This window comes from Jaculus jaculus, chromosome 11 (genome assembly GCF_020740685.1).
Source record: "Jaculus jaculus isolate mJacJac1 chromosome 11, mJacJac1.mat.Y.cur, whole genome shotgun sequence".
Lineage (NCBI taxonomy): Eukaryota > Metazoa > Chordata > Mammalia > Rodentia > Dipodidae > Jaculus > Jaculus jaculus.
In genome coordinates this window covers 34641808-34648890 of record NC_059112.1, presented here as the reverse complement: position 1 = coordinate 34648890, position 7083 = coordinate 34641808, and positions in this window count along the sequence as shown.

Here is a 7083-nt window from a genome sequence, read left to right as displayed (position 1 = left end):
AAGAAATACCTCTGGAGGCATCACCATACATGATCTAAAGCTATATTATGAACCATAGTAATAAAAACAACATGGTACTATCACAAAAACAGGAGTATAGACCAATGGAATAGAATTGAGGATGGGGACTTTGGGTCAAGCAACTCTAGCTACTGGGTATTTGACAAAGGCCCTAACAATATAGGCTGGAAAAAAGACAGCATCTTCAACAAATGGTGCTGAACAAACAGGATAACCATATGCAGGAAACTGAAACTCAATTCACACATCTTGCCATGCACAACACTCAAGTCCAAATGGATCAAAGACCTCAATTTAAGACCAGAAACTTAGCTACTATTGGAAGAAAATATAGTAGGAACTTTCTATAATATAGGAATGGAAAAAAAAAAGACTTCCTGAATAAAGCCCCAGTAGCACAGGATCTTAAACAGCCAGTCAACCAATGGGATCACATGAAATGAGGAGTTTCTTCACAGACAAATATACAATAAGCAAAGCCAATGGATTACCCACAGAATGGGAGAAAATATGTGCTGAATATCCAACTGACATAGGCCTAATGTCTAGAGTCTACAAAGAACTCAAAAACCTAAACAATAAAAAGATAGACAACCCACTCACAAAATGGGGCAAAGAGCTGGACAGGCAGTTTACAAAGGAAGAAATGCAAATGGCAAAAACACACTTAAGAAAATGTTCATCATCTCTAATCATCAGGGAAATGCAAATTAAAACAACAATGAGATTCCACCTTACCCCAATAAGGATAGCAAATGAAAATAAATGCTGTCAAGGATGTGGAGAACCCTCATCCACATTTGGTGGGAATGTAAGATGGTACAACCGCTTTGGAAAGCAATATGGAGACCCCTACAACAGATGACTATAGAGGTACCAAGAGACCCAATTATTCCTGTACTATGCCTATACCCTAAAACCTTTAAACCTCAGTCCAGAGGGATTTGCTCAACCATGTTTATAGTGGCTCAATTCATAATAGCTACCAGCTGTAATCAACCCAGATGTCTATCACTAGAAGAATGAATAACTAAGATGTGGTATAACTACACAATGGAATTCTACATAACAGTAAGAAAAAAATGACACAATGAAATTTGAAGGAAAGTGGTTGAACCTGGAACAGATCATTCTCAGTGAAGTTACCTAATGATAGCAAGATAATCGCTGCATAGTATTACTCATCTACAGCACCTAACCTGAATCTACCCAAGATGCTGACATACCCAGCAAGCAGCCAATAGGGTGGGTGGGGAGGGAGAGGAAGACAAGGGAGGGGATATGGTACACAAATCTAGACCCAAACAGCAATAGTACCATAAAATTCTACATCGTAAAAGGCAGATAAAATGGTTGAACCTTCACCAGGCCCTTACAGGGAACACCTGAGTCACAGGGCACTGGATAGGGTACAATGAAGACTGACATTAATCTTCTACAGGTTCACTCTCTCTCTTCTCTGTAACTCTTTTATATTAGTTATCCTTTTCTTCCTTCACTTAGTTGGCACTGACCTGTAACTCCAAGTACCAGCAGGCAGCTATCATCCACAATGAGCTTTTGATCAGAGAGACCTACAATGTTTCCTAAAAGAATGATAGATTTCTGTCAGAGTACTTGATGATCCACCAAAGTTTAGTGGTAAAACCCTACTACTGAAAACAATATATGCAATTGACATGTAAAATGGATTGACATGGCTGGAAGCTAGAAGAGAGTCAGTCCCCAGACAGACAGCGCATCTATTGCCAGAAGTTGCTACATGGGCGACTGGGGGAAAATGAACAATATCTCTTCAAGCAACTCATGGTCAAACCTTTTTAGCAGCAAATAACGTGTCATTATGCAAATACAAGTGCAATAGTGGCACACAGCCATGGTGGGAAACCAACTGATCTTGACTTGGCTAACTGATCAGCTCAGTGGAACTTGACCCATAGCTGGAGCTGGGAAAGAAGTCAAAACCATATCCAAAAATGAGCTTTTTCTTCCTTATCTAGATGCCACCAATCATGGGCTATAAGAGGGCCTACACCTATTAAACACTCTATTCAAAAATAAGGGTTATCTCATTTGTCTGGTGCTAACTTTACTCTCCATTGGAGAATCTGCTTCTCTTTTTCAGATAGATGCAGACCCTAAGGAGAGAACCACCTCATCATACATCAGAAGGGCCCCAACTGAAGCTAAGAATAATTGGCAAAATAAGCAAGGTTGCTGTTTTCTAGGTGATCCAGGTACCAGCACAAGGGTGAAGGAAATTGACACAGAGAACAATAAACTCCTACCAATCAGATATCCAGAGACACAGAGGCTCCCAACACCTCATTACTGAAGCAGACCCAAAATGAACCCAACATGGCTCAGGGAAATTTTGTGGAAGAGGGGGTGGAAAGAATGTCAGAGCCACACATTGGGCCATGATAGGCAGAGACATTTCTCCTACCCATAACTGTGGGCTAACTCCACAATGCACGACCCATATATCTCAACAAGGAGGGGCCAGGGGTAGGACATGAACGAGCCTAACAATGGCACCAACTTGACTGTGTTCACTGAGTACAAAACTAATTAATAAAATAAATATATAAATAGGAAAAAGAAAACTAGGTGGAACTGAAACAGCAAGCTGGCACTAAGAAAAAAAGCAGTATCATTCATAAAAAAATTACAGTAAATCAAGACACCCCAAAAGCCACTTAGAACAGGAGACATACTTGTCATAATTGATATCTAATTGAAATTAATGCCAATATATACATTACTTTAAAATATATAGAAATATAATAAACACATATTAAACGAGAAATATAAAAGTGTAGGGACATTGCATGACTGAAAAAATAGAACACAGATATGCCTGATAAATATTAACACAAAAGTAGTCTAGCCCTCAAAAGAGACAGAAATGCTTTCAAGGTAACAAAAAGTGTTGGCAGGCAAAAGGAAAATAATTTAATACTTCTAAAACTTCCAAATCAAATCAAAATGTAACATATAATAACATATACCATGAATGTGTACAAATATCCATATAAAGAATTAATATGTTCAGAAATAATGAACAAAATAATAATTAGGTTAGCACATAGAGATGGAAATTTGGTGACAAATATTCCTTGTATCTGAATAGCAAGTATTCATAATATCATTGTTACATGAGTAATTTCTAAACTATACATATTATGAATATATACAGGATATTATTCTCAGATAATTGGGGCATATATATTTTCTCTCTAAACAAAATTATAGGACTTATTAACAAATATTACCAAATTAAAATAAAAGTATTCTCAATATGAATTGCTATAATTAACATATTAATATTAAATTTAAAAATTAATAATTAAAGCAAAGTATAAAGCCAGAAAGACATAATAATTTTTTTATGATGAAAGAGCAAACTTTTATTCTAAAAATGAGAAAATTTAAATTGGACCTAAGGTGACAATAAAAAATCACCAGAGTATGACTGAAAAATATGAAACATTAGCACAGTTTGGAATATTTTTAGACCTAAGGTGAACCCAACATGGCTCAGGGAAATTTGCAGAAGAAGCAGCCAAAAGTATGCTAGAGCCACATATTGGATCATGACACATAGAGACATTTCCTCCTACCCAAAACTAAAGGCTAACCCCACAATGCACGACCCATATGCTCCAACAAATAGGGTTCCTGTGGAGGGGGGGGGGACAGGGAGGAGGCTAAAAATGGTGCCACTTGACTGTATTCACTGACTACCAAAAAAAAAAAAAAAAAAATTCCAGGCACATGCACCACCTTGTGCATCCGGCTTTCACAGGTACTGGAGAATCAAACTTGAGCCCTTAGGCTTTGTAGGCAAATGGCTTAACCACTAATCCATCTCTCCAGCCCAAGAATAACTCGAATTTTTAATACTAATAATACATAATTTTGGTTAGGATGTGGAGAAAGGAGACTATTCAGTAAGTGTAAAGTGATGAGAGTGCAAAATATATTTCAGAAAACTTGAAAAAATGGCAGTTTCTTACAAAATTAAATATATTCTTAAAATTTGAAAAAAATAATAAAAAACAAGCCAAAATAACAAATAAATAAATAAATAATTTAATCAGTTGTCTGCTATATCTTTTATTTTTTTAATGAAACAGAGCAGGTGTGAGACATTTATCTTTTTATCATATGTAACCTCTAAGCAGAGACAAAAAGCTGTAAAAAAAAACAACAACCCTAAAATCCATACATTTAATGATAAAATTGAAAGCAAATGATATGATGATTTGATTTATTAATTCTATCAAGCAAGTTGGAAGTAACAAAGGCCAGGCAACATTCAACATCCCTTCAATCCAATCTACACAAGCATCCCATATTTTTCTTCAGATAAAACTAGCATATCATGAAGTAATGGCAAGTAACAGGACTAGTGAAGGAAATAAACACTATGGACCCTAAGCTTTGTATAATGTCAAGAAGTAGCAAAGCACTGCTAACTATGAAAACAAATACATCACTGTATACGTCAAAGAGAGTACTAGCCAAATAGGGGAGCTCACTGTGCAGGACTGGAGCCAGTTGAACAACACCCTGCTCCCAACTGTAAAAATAATTGTCTTGAATCCATACTTACAAGAAATGATTGAATAAACAGATGGACGCAAAAACAGAAAAGCAAATAAATCTCCCATGAGGAAGAATTGATAATTGTTAGTGCAGACTCTCCACCCTCAATGGCAGGTAGCATAATTTCCCACATTTAAAGTGTGGCCTGTGTCTAGAGCTGTTTTTTCAAAAAGAATATCTTGCCAAGCAAGTGTAACTGTGCAAGGTTAATTTGGATACAATCCAGTTCAGTCAGGCCACAGGGCCTGAGTCACCAGTTACAAGTCATGCATACATCTCAGGAACAGTGAGAAAGATAGGGACTTTACCTTTCTGGTCTTCTTCCTGTAATCTCAAGTCGAAACATATATATATATATATATATATATATATATATATATATATATATATATATATATATATATAAAGTATCTGATAAACAGCACTAAAAGAGGATTTTTCAATTTTATCTCAATAGCATCCCTAAAAATATCAAGTTAACCAGAAATAGTCAAAAGAAATCTAAGGCAACATGGTTACAAAGAATACCAGGTACAGAATGTAATAGAAGAATTGAAAAGGACATTAGGGTGAGATTAGAAATCTCAGTGGTGGCTGGAGGGATAGCTTAGTGGTTAAGGTGATTACCTGCAAAGCCAAAGGACCCAGATTTGATTCCCCATGTAAGTCAGATGTACAAGGTGGCACATGTGTTTGGAGTTTGTTTACAGTGGCTGAAAACTCTAGTTCACCCATTTTCCTTTCTTTCTCTCTGCCTCTTTCTCTCTCTCAAATTAATTAAAAAAATTTAAAAGAACTCAGTGAACTCTACATATTAGTTACTAATTATATAAAAATATTTGTCTATTAGGTATAAAAATAAGCCATACTGATGGAAAATTTTGACTGTGGAAACCATGTATCTATGTGTTAACTACATTTCTCTATAAGTCTGAGACTATTCTAAAGAGTAAATCTGATTTAAATACTTGCCCAAGTAAGATTTCCATTTTCTTTTTCTTTCCTTTTCCTTTTCTTCTTTTTTTTTTTTTCAAAGTAGGGTCTCACTCTAGCCCAGGCTGACCTGGAACTCACTATGTAGTCTCAAGGTGGCCTCAAACTCATGACAATCTTCCTACCTTTGCCTCCCAATTGCTAGGATTAAATGTGCGAGCCATCACACCTGGAAAAGGCTTCCATATTATTTTATTTATCTTTATTTTTTAATATTTTAATAAACTATTTTGAGAAAGATAATATGGGCATACCAAGAACAAATAAACAACAGATGCATATATTACTTTTATATGGTACTGGGGAAATGAAACTCAAGTAAGCAGGTATTGCAAGCAAGTGACTTTAATGACTGAACCATCTTCCCCCAGACCTCTTTTACTGTTTTTAACTTTTATTTTAGTGTAGAACTTCATGATGGAAGAATACATTTGAAAATCTTGTAGCATTTCTAAACTTGACATATTCAGATTTAAAAATGGGTTGTGAAGAAGGATTGTATAACTCAGAGATATATGACTGACAGAAGTGCAAGAAATTAATTTATCATGTGACTTTCAGATCAATCTTTTGACAAAAAGACACCATGATTTTATAATTCCCTTTCCCAAGTAAACATATGGCTTCAAATATCCTTTTAAAATAGCATCCACACTTGTGTGTCTGGCTTCTTAAGGCTTGTCCTTTTATGATTCGTATCTCAAACCAGTTTCTTATATCTTACATCACAGACTTTTTCAAATGAAGCTGTCTACTCATACTTCCATAAAGAAAAAAAAAAGTACATAGAAAGGAAAACCTTTCGGGCTGGAGAGATGGCTTAGCGGTTAAGCGCTTGCCTGTGAAGCCTAAGGACCCTGGTTCAAGGCTCGGTTCCCCAGGTCCCACGTTAGCCAGATGCACAAGGGGGCGCACGCCTCTGGAGGTTCGTTTGCAGAGACTGGAAGCCCTGGCGCGCCCATTCTCTCTCTCTCTCCCTCTACCTGTCTTTCTCTCTGTGTCTGTCACTCTCAAATAAATAAATAAATAAAAATATTAAAAAAAAAAAGAAAGGAAAACCTTTCAACAGAAAGTTTGTCTGCTTTATAAACTTTTAGTAGGGTAATTTTTTAAATGTATGCTCTCTTTTTTATTAGTTATGTACACAGTGTGCATACAGCCATGTTGGTACCATCATGAGCCTCCTCCCTGTCCTCTCCCCTCCACAGGGACCCTTTTCATTGGGGAAAGTGAGTCATGCATTGTGGGGTTAGCCATCAGTTATGGGTAGGATCCAACATTTGGTGAGTCATCAAGTACTCTGACAGAAATCTCTCTTCTTTTGGGAAACCTTGTAGGCCTCTCTGATAAATAGCTCACTGTGGATGTTAACTACATGCTAGTTCTGGGAGTTATAGGCCAGCACCAAGGAAAAGAAGGAAGAAATGATAGTTAATATAAAAGAGATAGAGAGAAGGA